The 15,147-nt window shown below is 41.0% G+C and overlaps 1 pseudogene; it reads left to right on the top strand.

The window, feature by feature from the left end:
• The first annotated feature begins 13,210 nt into the window (after positions 1–13,210).
• LOC118898465 lies at positions 13,211–13,418 on the top strand (annotated as a pseudogene).
• Positions 13,419–15,147: the final 1,729 nt, after the last annotated feature.

The following is a 15,147-nucleotide window of genomic DNA, read 5'->3' as shown; positions in this document are numbered from 1 at the left end:
GGAGAGAAGCATAGAACAGACCCTTCCTCAAAGCCCCCCAGAAGAAACCAGCCTTACTGACGTCTAGATTTCAGACTTCTGGCTTCCAGGATTGTGAGAGAATAAATTTCTGTTGCTTTGAGCCACCCAGTTTGCTCTACTTTGTCATGGCAACCCTAGGAAGCTCATACAGCTTCTCTCACACTTTAGGCGAATTGCTCAGCTCATTTAACAAATATTTATTCAGCACCTACCGTCTGCCAGGGGCTCTGCTAGGTGTTGTGAAGACCAGCACAAGTGAAACACAGTTTCTGCCGCTCGGAGACTCTTACGCAGCCTCATTGGTGAAATGATGTCACGTGATACAGGCAGTGCTAGAGGCGCGCACAGCGAGGACCCTTACTCCAGCTCAAGGTTAAGGGGGACATCTGAATGAGATAACACCTGAGAAGAGCCTTGAAGGATTCGCTTCCTAGAGGAAATCTGCAGGAGGCAGCCTCTCCTGTTCCACACGCACCTCTGAAAGCAGCCTCTTCCTGCAGCAAACGTGTGTAAATGGCAAGTTCAAGCCAGGTTGTACCATAATATGATCTTCCCCAAGTGCTTTTCCACAGCCTGAAGTTTCTTGCCAGTTGGTTTTATGAGAAAAGAAAAATATAAGTCCGTCTCTTGTTAGGCTTCTTGGGTAGGGATGGGGAGGAGCTATTTATTTTTTACCTTCTATATCTAGAGTTCATACAATTGGAAATATTAATGCAACAACATTTTTCTTTGTAGATATTGTTGCCCTTTAAAACACAAAATTCTTTGGATTAAACTCAAGAAGAGTTTATTGGGTCCTTCCCATTGCAAAAGTAATATAATATATAAAAAAGTAAAATAGCTAAAAGAAAAGGTGATGCAAAGATAATCAGGAAAATAGAAAACTAGAAAGATGATTTTTAAAAGATACTCTTAGCCCCACTATCTAGAGGCTATCATTGCATTAACATTTCAATGGATTTCCTACTAGTTTTTCATGCATAGTTTTTATTTTGTTTGTTTCTTTGTACTCTGTAAACAATCTTGTATCCTGCCTTTTTCACACAGCATTATAGCATAAATATTTTCCCAGGACTTTAGAAACTCTTTGTAAACGTAATATTAATGACTATAAAAAGCTTGGTTGCATAGATACCCATAGTTTACTTAACTGGGCTCTGTGTTGGCCATTTAGATTAGATCATAACTTTTTAAATAGCCTTCAGATAAACTTAATGAGTTTTAAAATGGAGATTTTAAGTAATTTCATCATAGACACAGTCATGTGATGATACAAGGACTAATTTATCATGAGGAAGTTGATTTTAAAACAAACAAAAAAAGACAAAGATGTTGACAGCATCAGCAGCTGTCCGCTCTGCCTCCCCACTTCCCCCCACAGTGTGTGTGCATGTGTGTGTGCATGTGTGTGTGTGTGTGTGTGTGTGTGTGTCCCCACCTCACAGATTTCCCTTCAGTGGCTCTCTATTGCTGGGCCCACTCTTTTGCCCCTTCATGTCCTGCTTACCCCAGTTTCCTAGTCAGCTTGGCATGAAGAAATAAGTACTCTGGAGCAGCACCCCTCTGCTTGGGCTGAGTACAGATCAAGTCTCCCTGCCATTCTGGCCCGTGATGAGTGCATCATGTTAATTCAGGGTCCTGCTTTGCACCCCAAGTCGTACCCTGTGGGGTTCACTTGAGTTTTCCTTACTGCTAACCTGGCTCAGAACACTGGCAGAGCTCATATTCTTCCCAAGTCACCGTTCCCACCCACCTCAAGATGTTCCCCAATAAAGAACCTTTCTCATTCAAGTACCCTAGACAGTGTCTCACACACACACACACACACACACACACACACACACACACATTGATACAACTGAGCTTCTGCATCAGTCCCTATTTCTTCAGTTTCTCTTATAGTAACCTATGTCCACTGATGCCCTCCCTAGCCCTTGACCTGAACCTCAACTGCTACCTGATACGCAGATCCCCTTACCTGTGCCTGGTACCTGGGCTTTTGAGAATCACATACTTGTGGGATACCCTGCTACTAATTGAATCCCTTGAAGGGACCAGCCATTTGCCTGATTTGTGGCTCGAAATTACTGTGCTCCTTAGGTAGAACACCTTTGCCCCCCCAGCTCAAACTTTGCTATTGGATAGGCTCACCCTTCCCCCCTCTCCCAACATACCTCAATGTCCATCTTGCTGCACAGTGGGCAATGCTAACAGCAATTCCAGGCCCCTCCCCACCATTCTGACCAGCTGTGAATGAACAAGACAGCCTAACAACCACTTTGAAAGATACTTGGGTACCAGTGCTACATACAGGTCAACCACCTATTCACAATTCCCAAAGGCAAAAAACTGACAACTCAGAATTCTCTTCATAACTCATTTGGCAGCAAAACCTGACTGAATTAGTTTCCTATGGCTGCTGTAACAAATTACCACAAACTTGGTGGTGTAAAACAATAGAAATGTATTCTCTCACAGTTTCAGAGGCTAGAGTCCAAAATTAGTTTCACTGAGCCAAAATCAAGGTGTCAGCAAGGCCACACTCCCTCCTGAGGCTCTAGGGGAAAATTCGTTCCTTGCCTCTTCCAGCTTCTGGTGACTGCCAGCATTCCTTGACTTATGACTGCATCACTCCAATTTCTGCCTTCATGGTCACATCACCTTCTCTTCCACGTGTATCAGATCTCCCTGTGCCTTCCTCTTATATGGACACATTTGATGACATTTAGGGCCCACCCAGATAATCCAGGTTAATCTCACATGTCAAAATCCTTAACTCAGTCATGTCTACAAATATCCTTTTTACTACCAGGTAACATTTACAGGTTCCATGGATTAGGACATGATATCTTTGGGTGGCCATTATTCAGCCTACTATATGGACGTAAATGAAAATGAAGCTATTTATGATCTATATTTATCCCTTCTAATATGAATAGTCTTGTCTTGCTAAAAAAAAACAAAATGTTCATGTGTGACATTATAGGATGCTGCCTTAGACGTCAGTAGGGTTAAGTAATATGCCAGATGGGCACTATTTTTCCTTTCTAAAATCAGAAAAATGCTGCTTCATTCTGACACACGTTTGGCCACAAAGTTTCAGGTAAAGGTTTGTGCACCTGTTTCAAGTCCGCACTGTCTGAGGCATGACATAAAGTAGGTAGTTCTGAGTTACCCTGCCTCAAGAACAGAGGTCCTTGCCATCAGCATAGCACTGTATAGCCCTTTCACATTCGCCGTCTCAGTTACCCCACGCATCAATCCTGTAAGGCAAGCAGTGCAGGTATCATTACCCCTGTTTAGAGGTAGGACCCTTGAGGGGTTGAGTATCTTGCCCAAGGTCCCATAGTTTGTCAGTAGCAAGGATGAGAGCCAGAATCCGTGGTTTTGATTTTCAGTGCAGCGTTTCCAGTTCGTCAGAACTGCCTCCCCATAGAGAGACAATATGAAGTGAATTACTCTTGAAAGCATGCAATTTGAATATTTTTACTGGTGAAGGTTAGAAATAGCACTTTGAATCCTGTCAAATGTTGATTCAGATAGGCCCTGAGCCAAGATCAAACAGAGGAGACAGGAAAGGTATGAGAAAATATTGTCTAGGAGCCAAAGGCAGCTATGAAGGCTACATTGCTTATTGACTTGCCTTTTTATTTCTCTGTATTATTTGACTTTCTATGTACGCATTGTCTAGTTTTGCAATTCAGGAAGAAAAATCTGCATTCCTATGGAAATTCACATCATGTTACAGGCAAGTTGACATATCATTTATAAAATGAGGATAATGGTGCTTCCTTTGCAGGATTATCATGAGAATTAAATGCATGTGAAGTGCCTGATGAGACTTAATAAACATGAATTCCCTTCCCTCCTCCCTCTGCCACTTTCCCCTCCTCTCCCACCAGTCACAGTTCAAGGAATCAACCCCATAAAGCTGAGTCTTCTGAGACTGTCCATTTCAACATCCCCACCTCCCAGGATGCTGAACTTGTGTATAACCTGGCAGCCCAGCTTCCACAGCCTAAGTCCTGACCAGTACCACTTTGCACACAATGCCATTTGAAACCTACATGCATCCCTGCCAGCCCCGGGCAGGAGCCAAAGTGTAATCCTCTCATTTCATCCCTCTCCTCCCCGTCTTTACATCACCATCACCCATGGTATTCTACGTCTTTTGTACATGAAACAAAATGAAAAGGTAGAGTGGATAGCATGCCGAGAAAGTCTATGTCTTAAACAAGATGAGGATTTTATACAGTGTTATCAGCTCTTTTCTTTTCTTCAAGCCCTTTATTATTCTTTAATTACAATGTATAACATCTAGTAGCATGTTGTTTCGTCTCCACATGTTTGTGCTTTTCCCATTTTTCTTCTTGTAATTGATTTTTAGTTTCAAACCACTGTGGTAGGGGTGGGGGGAGACTTGATATAATTTCTATCCTCCTAAATTTGTTAAGACTTGTTTTGCAGCCTAGCATGTGATCTATCCTGGAGAGCATTCCATGTGCACTTGAAAAGAATGTGAATTCTGCTGTTTTTGGATGGAATGTCTGGTAGATATCTATTCAGTCCAACTGGAATATTGTGTCATTTAAGACCACTGTTGCCTTATTGATTTTCTGTCTGGATGACCTATCCATTGAAGTAACTAGGGTGTTAAAATCCCCTACAATTATTGTATTATCATCAATTTCCCACAATGTGTAAAATCTAATCAACCTTAGTATCAAATTTCCATGATCTCGTTGACTCTAATCTGCACATGCATTCCAGCCAAATATCACTGACTCCAATGGCCTCATCCAAGGTCCTGTCACCACTTGCAACGGCTTCACCTCTGAAATCTTGAGCACTCATCTCCAGGGTTCTCCTTATCATCCATTTCTCTCATACCTGCACTCCAGTTCCATATGCTCTTCCTTGAGTTCAACTGAGAGTGGGTCAACCCCTTGGGGGCATCACTTCTCTCCCTATCCAATCTCCAGGCTTACAGTCCATAGAGGATTACCTACTTTACTCTCTTACCTGCACTGCTCTCCCCTACACACCTGTTTCTTCTAACTACTTTGCACATCAGCACTGCATGTTCTACCCCAGGTAATTTACACAGACTATCTCCTCTGCCCACTACCTGGGCTGCTAACTTCTCCTGGGGGAAAAAAAATAACAAAACTGCACAGAGTTTTGCTATTCAGCATTCATGTTGAACAAACTCAGCTTTGCCCTTGTGCCACTAGACAATTCCTTCAACTGTCTTGATCAGCAACCCTTGCATTCTCTACTAAGCAGTTACTCCAAAGTTCCAACACTCTCCTTAAATCCCCAAGCCACATTTTTCTCCCTTCACTCTCAGCTTATAGCTTTATCTCCTCACTGAAAAAAAATTTTTAAGCAATCACAATTTGCCTCAACGTCCCAATTACAAATGTGTCCAAATTTGCCACTATCTCCAGCTTTGGAAAATGAATCACCCCACCTCTGGTTCAAGGTCAATCCCTTCACCTGTGCTCTGGACCCCAATCCTCTTCTTGCATCGTCATTTAACCCTTCTCTCTTGTACCTTCCACTTTCCCTCTCTGGTAGCTCCTTCTTGCAGCCGTTAAATATTCTCTAATGCCTTCCATTTAAAAATTTGACTCTAAATTTGACCTTATTTGACCTTAAATCCCATTCTGACTGCTGTCCTTCCTCTTGCTTTCCCTTGTCAGCTAAGCTTCTTGAAAAAGTCATTACACTCCTCACTCTACCTCCACTTCCTACCTCTCATCACTTTTCAACCTTCTTCAATAGGAATCTGTTCTATCTGATGCCACCAATGACCTCCATATTTCCAGGCCCAACAGACACTTTCCAGCCTTTGACTCCCAGGACTTCTCTGATACATTTGACATCAGATCAAATGTCTTTTAGGAACCATTGGCCACTCCATCTTTCTGAAACTCTCTACTCTCTTGATTTCTGTGGAAATACAAATTTGGGAGTAATCAACATTTAAATGGTCATTAATGACCAGTGGTGAAAAGGATGACCTTATCCTCAATGGTGTCTAGAGAAACGATCTGGCCAGAGGAACCTTGTACAATAGAGAGCCCACTCTAGCCCTCTGTCATCCCCTTCTCACAGGCTGAAGAGTCTGCAAGGCCTATGGAGTGTATCAACTTGAAATCCATAACCTGCCCAAGACCAGGATCCTGGCACACCCTCCCCAGATAGCCTTCCAAGGCTTGTACAGTCCTGTTGCCCAAATCCTGAAGGTTGACTGCACCATTAGGATGCTCACACCTAGGCCTGAGGGGTGGCTGGGGCAACTGTTTGCAGCAGTGTGGGCAGAGCTTGGATATGCAGGTTGGGGTGGCCACACGTTTGCATATAAGGTTCTTCATAACATGACTGCAGATATTTATTAGAAGAAAAGTGGTAAGCCATGGCCATGGCTGTTTCTCTCCATGCTGCCACATTCCAACATGGAACTCGAGGAGCAGGAGAATTCCGGGTTATAGTGAAGCTATATTTTTCAAGATAGAAAAGTAAAACATACATTATTTAACAGTTTGTTAGCTTAATTTATAACTTTTAAATATTTAAACATGTAGTATGTGGCCTCCGTTTGTACTCTTCTGCAACACCACAAATGTTAAGACTAGGCCTGTGTGGGAGCTGAGTGTTCATATTTAACAAAGGCAGCAACTAACTTTCATGAACTTAGATGCCACCTCCAGTGGATCCATAGCACCTGACTGGGGAACTGCACTGAGAGTCAGCAAGGAGGAATTCCTGGAGAGATTAGTGATGCCTGCCCTGGGCACACCTAACACTTCCTTGACCTGTCACACCTCCTCATTTCATGTAGGAGAAAATTGAAGTCAAGAGAAGTTAAAATGCTTTCCCACTCTAGTGAGGGGCAGGGTAGCCCCTGGATTCAGGTGCTCTGACTCCAGATCTGTTCTTGTAATACTGGAGGTAGGACATCCTCATCCTCAAAAGACATATGAAGAAAGGTCTTCCCAGGTTGCCCACAGAGCTCCTGGGCTTGTGTGCAGAAAAAGGATATAAGAGAATGGAATAATTAATTCAAAAAGATGTCATCTGAGAAAAATGCAATTAGGGATTTTCTAACAAAGCCAATTGTGTTCCGAATTACTGAGAAATTATTCTGGTTTAATTTTAATTAAAAGGTTATGAACAATCAGTTTGGAGACACAAGGAAATATTTTACTAGCAAGACTGAGTTTGAGGAATCTAAATGGGGATAAACTAGTTGGGTCTTCTCAATGGACTATCTTAAGGGGACAGACATAAGCTAATACTTAATATTACTCTTGTAACAGGTCATAGGACATAAGTGGCAAACATTAGGTGAATAAAAGAGGTGACTGATGTGGTCTGGAACCTGCATCTGTGGTTGACTAGCTGCATGGCCTTAGACAAAATAACTCCCTTAATTACTCTAAACTTGAGCTTCCTCACTTATAATACAATGGCAATCATATCTAGTTTATATTGCTATGACAATCAGAGATAATAATGAGATAGAAGACATAAATGCAGAGAGCAGGCATTTGTGTCATTATCTATGTGAACTGTATCATTCATCCAGTCATACAATAACCCTTGACTGAGCATCTATTATGCACCAAGCTCAACTGTGCTGTGGGCCCTACTTCACCATCAAAAGGAAGAGAAACAAAGCCAGATACCACCAAGTACCCACCCAACCCAACTACCATCCTCTTTTTGCACATTCAGGCCTGTCACCCCTGGAAACCAGGTTAGTTCTGAGAATGTTTCCAGTCTTCTTCATGGGAGTATGACAGAACCTCTGAGGACCATTGCAACAGATAGCGCTTTGTTTAGTGTAAGAGGCAGTTCAGTGCAATGGTTAGACACACTGTGCAGCCGATGGCATGCACAACTTTCAGCTCTGCCACTTACTAGCTGAGTCAGTTACTTAACCTCTCTGTACCTCAGCCTCTTCTTCTGTGAAATGGGAATAATAATAGTGCCTCTTCATAGAGTTGATGTGAGGTCTAAAGAAATTAATATATGTTAATGTAGCTAAGACAGGGCCTGGCAAATACTCAGTGCTATATAAATATAATTATCATTATTTAAATCTCCACTCATCATTGACATCTAAGATCCTCCTATTTCCATTGCAAACATGGGCCTGTGCATTTGGAACTGTTCCTGCACTGGGAGTTGCTTAGAAGAAATGTGGTGTGAAGAACCTCAAACTATTGGCACTACACAGGTAAGCAAATTATAGGTTCTTAGGAAAATTCCAGTACGCACCCTGGCACCACTTAACACAGGATCTAGCTTACACATAACAACCTGTTTCATGCCTGAGTCAGCCTAGTAATTCCCCTTCAGTCTCAAGGTTGAGAAAAACAACCACATGTTTAGAATGAAAATACTCTTTCCAAATCCTTTGAACCAATGGTTTCCCTTCTGGAGAACCATCCTAAGGTAAATTACCATTTAAGAGAAATTGAGGGACTTCCCTGGTGGTTCAGTGGTTAAGAATCTGCCTGCCAATGCAGGGGACATGGGTTCAAGCCCTGGTCTGGGAAGATACCACATGCCACGGAGCAACAAAGCCCCTGCGCCACAACTACTGAGCCTGCGTGCCACAACTACTGAAGCCTGTGGGCCTAGAGCCCATGCTCCACAACAAAAGAAGCCACCTCAATGAGAAGCCTGCGCACCGCAACAAAGAGTAGCCCCCACTCGCCGCAACTAGAGAAAGCCCATACACAGCAACAAAGACCCAATGCAGCCCAAAAATAAATAAATAAATTTATTAAAAAAGAGAGAGAGAAAATAACACTCCCAAAATATTTTTTAAAAAAAGAGAGAGAGAAATTGAAAGGTATGCATACAAGCATCTTTGTAACAGGAATTAAAACTGAAGCTTCAACTGAGGCACAAAGATACAAGTGTTGCTGCATTCCAAAAGAAGTATGAGTCCATGTGCAAATTACTTTTAAGGATTTAAGTAAAAACTGGTTACATAACTCTTTTAAATTCTTGACTCACATTGGAGATGTTAAAGGGCTGAGAGAGAGTGGGGAGAAGGAGGGTTTGGGGAAAGACCATCTTGGGGAGGAAATTGTGCCGTGGGTCCCTCTTCCACACCAAAGGAGGAGGTGGTGCTTCCCCTTCATCTCAAACCCCAGAGGGGGATTCAAAGGGACCATTTAAAAAGCATGGTATGGAAGGAGTGGGGCTCCGGAACAACTGTAGTGATGGATGCTCTGGTTGAGAACTGCTCTCAGAGGCCATCCCTTATTCAGTACACAAGGGTCTGGATCCCTGACCCTGATGAAGTGTGGCACTCAGCTGAATTAACCAAGGACTACCAGACAGGTTCTAGAAAATGTCCAGAAGTAAATTCAGTCCATATAGCTACCTTCTCCCCTTTCATCAGGGTCTTAGAGACCCTACCTCAGACAGAGAAAGTGGAATGGACTGACCTGTACCGCTGCTTCTCTGGAACATTGTTGTGGCACCCCCATTCTCTCATCTTCCTTTTCTAAATCATTATTTTTTAAAAAATAAAAATAAAAAGCTTGGTATGTTTAGCTATGTTTGTTCATTTGTCTTCTTTTTTATATTCCACATATAATTGAAACCATACATTAGTTGTCTTAATCTGTCTGACTTATTTCACTTAGCATAATACTCTCTAGGTCCATCCATGTTGTTACAAATGGCAAGATTTTACTCTTTTTTATGGATAGTAATATTCCACTGTATACATATACTACATCTTCTTCATTCATTCATCCATTGATAGGCACTTAGGTTGCTTCTATGTATCAGCTATTGTAAATAATGCTACAATGAACATAGGGGTGCATACATCTTTTCTAATTTATGTTTTCATTTTCTTCAGGTAAATACCCAGGAGTGGAGTTGTTGGATTGTATAGTAGTCCTATTTTTAATTTTTTGAGGAATCTCCATATTGTTTTCCATAGTGACTACATCAATTTACATTCCCACCAGCAGTGCACAAGAGTTTCCTTTTCTCCACATCCTCACCAACACTTGTTATTTGCTGTCTTTTTGATAATAGCCATTCTGAGAGGCGTGAGGTGATAGCTCATTGTGGTTTTGATTTGCATTTCCTTGATGATTAGTGATGTTGAACATCTTTTCATGTGCCTGTTGTCCACCTGTATGTCTTCTTTGGAAAAATGTCTATTCAGACCCTCTGCTCATTTTTCAACAGGGTTGTTTGGGGTTTTTTTGATGTTGAGTTGTATGAGTGTTTTGTATATTTTGGATATTAACCCCTCATCAAATACATCATTTGCAAATGTCTTCCCCCATTCAGTAGGCAGCCTCTTCATTTTGTTGATAATTTCCTTCACTGTGCAAAAGCTTTTTAGTTTGATGTAGTGCTGTTTGTTTATTTTTGTTTTTGTTTCCTTTGCCTGAGGAAACATATCCAAAAAAATATTGCTACAGCCCATGTCAAAGAGCATACTGCCTATGTTTTCTTCTAGAAGTTTTATGGTTTCAGGTATTACAGTTAGGTCTTTAATCTATTTTGAGTTTATTTTTGTATGTGGTGTGAGAAAATAGTCCTGTTTGATTCTTTTGCATGTAGCTCCCCAGTTTCCAAATACCATTTATTGAAAAGGCTGTGTTTTCCCCATTTTATATTCTTGCTGCCTTTGTCATAGAATAATTGCCCATATAAGTGTGGGTTCATCTCTGGGCTTTCTATTCTGTTCCATTGAGCTATGTGTCTGTTTTTGTGCTGGTACCATACTGTTCTGATTATTGTAGCTTTGTAGTATAGTCTGAAGTCAGGGAGTATGATTCCTTCAGCTCTGTTCTTCTTTCTTAAGATTGTTTTGGCTATTCAGTGTCTTTTACATTTCCATACAAATTTTAAAATTATTCTACTTCTATGAAAAAAGCCCTTGGTATTTTATAAGGATTGCATTGAATCTGTAGATTGCCTTGGGTAGCATGGCCATTTTAACAACATCAGTTAATATTAATTCTTCCAATCCATAAACACAGTATATCTCTCCATCTGTTTGTGTTGTCTTCAATTTCTTTCATCAGTGTCTTATAGTTTTCCAAGTACAGGTCTTTTACCCCCTCAGTTAGATTTATTCCTAGGTATTTTGTTATTTTTGATGCAATTGTCAATGTGATTGTTTTGTTCATTCCTCTTTCTGATAGTTCATTGTTAGCATTGTTAGGTTTCTGTATATTAATTTTGTATCCTACAACTTTACCAAATTCATTGATGAGTTCTAGTAGTTTTTGGTGGCATCTTTAGGATTTCCTATGTGTAATATCATGTCATCTGCAAACAGTAACAGTTTTACTTCTTCCTTTGCAATTTGGATTCCTCTTATTTGTTTTTCTTGTCTAATTACTGTGGCTAGGAAGGACTCCAATACTGTGTTGAATAAAAGTGGTGAAAGTGGGCATCCTTGTCTTGTTGCTGATCTTAGGGGAAATGCTTTTAGCTTTTCACGAAACATAACAAAACAGATAGAGTCAAACAGATGGTTGCCAGAGGGGAGGGGAATGGAGAAAGGAGAGAAATAAATGAGGGAGATAAGAGGTACAAACTTCCAGTTCAATATAAATGAGTCACAGGTATGAAAAGTACAGTGTGGGGAATATAGTCAATAATTATGTAATATATTTGTATGATGACAGATGGTAACTAGACTTATCATGATTGATCATTTTGAAATGTACAGAGACATCAAATCATTATGTCATATAAGAGGAACTAGCATAGTGTTGTAGGTCAACTATACTTCAAAAACAAACAAACTCATAGAAAAAGAACAGATTTGTGGTTACCAGAGGTGGGAGTTGGGGGAGAGGGAACTGCATGAAGGCAGTCAAAAGGTACAAACTTCCAGTTATAAGATAAATAAGCACTAGGGATGTAATGTACAACATGATAAATACAATTAACACTGCTGTGTGTTACATATGAAAGTTGTTAAGAGAGTAAATCCTAAGAGGTCTCATCGCCAGGAAAAATTTTTTTCTATTTCTTTAATTTTGTGTCTCTATATAAACCGTGATGTATATAATTCAAATCATTATGCTGTACACCTTAAACTTATACAGAACTGTATGTCAACTATATCTCAATGAAACTGGAAGAAAATAAGAGGTAATAAAATTGAAAAAAATAATGAAAATTAAAATGTTGGTTTGCGCTCCCTGAAGTTCAGAGTACAAGGCACCAGCTCCTAACGCACACTTGACTCATATTTGAGAACGTTGTAGTGACTGGCAGCAGGATAGCGAGTTTAGTCTGGGAGGTAACGCAATAGATCAAATGTGCATGTGCGTTCATCTCAGGAACCCACTGCAGAACTGTCTCCCTGAGGTCATGTTGAAAGGGATGCCACATGGGTGGCAATGTTAGAACCCCAACAGAGAGCTTCTCAATGAACTTATGCCATAGATTTTACATCCAAGTACCCAGGACTGTATGTACTATCCTTGAAATAACTTAAATTAGGAGCCAAAATAAAATATGGCAATTCTATAATATATACATTTGTATGATACTATAACTGGAGAAAGAACGACTGACTTGGAGAAGGAACCAGAACCTGAAGAAAACACAGAGAACTGTACCATTCCATACCACTCTCCCTGGGAGAGAGCATGTCGGTTTTGCTCCTTAGCAAGAGTAGTGAGAATGTTTCTTACCCAAAAGGGCCCCCAATCCACACACAGAGTTTGGAAATCTAGGTCAACCAGCATCACGCTACCACCTCGCTATCTCTGTTTTATCCTGCTTCCTTTCCTGCCTTCTGCATCTATACCCCAGGCACAACTGGGGGTACCCAAGGGCACTGCTTAACCACCAGCAATCAAGAAGCCCCTGCCCCCCACAGTCATGCAGCCTAGCCTGGGCCACTTCTCCCCCGGTCCTCTCCCTTGTTCAGTGTTTGCAAACTGTGTTCTGTGAACCATTAATTCCAAGACATGCAATTCCTATTAACACATTAAATATGTTTAATGCCTTGCAGAAAAAGTAATTCCTTGAAATGTATTCAACCCGGGATTTTCCACACTTTTTTTTTTTTGACCATAAACAGTGGTTAAAAATACAAAACAAAACAAAATTCAGCAGTTCAGCTTCTTGCCGCTCGCTGTTCCGGCCGCGCTCTCCGCTCCGCGTCATCATGCCTCGCAAAACTGAAGAAATCAAGGACTTTCTGCTTACAGCCAGGCAAAAGGACTCCAAGTGACGCCAAGAAAAATAAGGATAATGTGAAGTTTAAAGTTCGATGCAGCGGATACCTTTACACCTTGGTCATCACAGACAAAAAGAAGGCAGAGAAGCTGAAGCAGCCCCTCCCCCCAGGTTTGCCAGTGAAGGAGCTGAAATGAACCAGGCACGCTGATTTGAACTGTATTAACATTTTAAAAATTTTTTTAAAAATTTAAAAATCATCAGTTCAAGTAACTAGTGTTCTGGGGAATCCTGTTTGGGAAGTGCTACCCTGATTTTCAATTCAAATATTATTGCTATGGAACTGGGTAGCTCTGGGAGCCCACTCCATTCTTTCCAGCAAGACTTCCTGACATAAATCTTGCTGCTTTGCCCCTTAATAGAAAACAGAGGAGGCTCACCCCACCCATTTTAGCCGGAGATAGCTAAAATGAAGGGAAAATAGAACTTTGATTGAAGGTTGCATCCAAGTCAGAGGACTTTTAGAAGCAAAGTTATAGCTTGGACAGTTTCTCTGGACTTTGTTACTTTACACCTCAATGCTTTATCATTTTGAGGGCGATTTCTCCACTATGTCCTGGGTAGATACCACTCTTTGCCTTGCTGAAGTCCAAAGCTGGAGTGCCTTAAATGAACACTGTGACTGATCTAAACCTAGGCAGTAAGAGCAAGTTGTGTAAGAGGAGGGAAAAGGAATATCTATCTAACCTTATAAATTCAGGCACAGAGATCTCCCTGTTCCTTAAAGTTGCCTGGAAGTAGGGACTCCCTAACTCCCTTCCTATTAGCAAGGCCCCAAGGAGTCATCTCCAAGGCCAGTTAGCTGCACAGAAAGCCTTCAGAGCCACTAACACAGCGGTGCATCTGGTGTGGGCGTAGGTCCTTTTCTCTTTGCCAAATAATTTCCCACAGGGATGCCACCCAGTGACCTGAAGTCCTCTGCGGGAATTGACATACCACTTGGGATTTCATCACACACACCTAAACCTTAACCCTCCTGGTACACAACTTCATTCCTCCTGACCAAAAGTGGCCAAGCCTTGTATCCTCTGACACAGTGAGAATTTTGTTGTTGTTATTTTATGTTTGTTTGTTTGTTTGGGGGGGTAGGTATAATTTCACTACATAATGATTGAAACTTTCTTCTTATACATGTGCAATATTTATTTCACCCAATTTTATGTTTCTCAGATACTAATCTCTTAAAACACTGACTTTATCTCCATGTTCCCACTTTTGAAACTGAGCAGGGAAACTCCCGAATGCTAAGCATTAGCAGATAAACGCTTACATCCAGAGGGAATCGAAGACATTTTTAAGACCAGCTGGAAACCATTTCATAAATGTGTGGGAAGTGTTTCCTTTTATAATCTATATTTCACTTTAGAGCTATGTGCAAGAAGTGTGTGGTTTAAAACACAGTAAGTGGACAAGAAAATACTGTGACCAGAGGAAAAAAATATGTTATATGAGAAAAAAACACCAAAGGCATAAATAATATATTGAGAAGGTCACTCAGTGTGAGCATCCAAGTCACTCAGAGTTATTAAAATCATTCATTATTTATGGACCCATTTTTACAAACCATCTTTCTGCCTTTCCCCCACCTGTGTTCTGAATGAATGATGTTGTCCCTCTTGTGCTGCTCTGGTTAATTCAGAACTTCAGTAATTTTCCTAACGGAAAAAAAATCAAACTCATATAAAATGTTCACTGATTACCTGGCAGAGGACCTGAGACCATATTCAGGATGTGATATAACACATTTATTTGATTGCTATCATTTTTCAGCACACATTGGAACTCTCCAGAATTAGTTTTGCCTCCATTCCAAACCCTGTTGGCACAGCTCTTTCCTAGGTCCTCTGAGGGAGTAAAAGTATCCAC

This window comes from Balaenoptera musculus, chromosome 7 (genome assembly GCF_009873245.2).
Source record: "Balaenoptera musculus isolate JJ_BM4_2016_0621 chromosome 7, mBalMus1.pri.v3, whole genome shotgun sequence".
NCBI classification, from domain to species: domain Eukaryota; kingdom Metazoa; phylum Chordata; class Mammalia; order Artiodactyla; family Balaenopteridae; genus Balaenoptera; species Balaenoptera musculus.
This window is presented reverse-complemented; position numbering and strand designations above follow the sequence as displayed.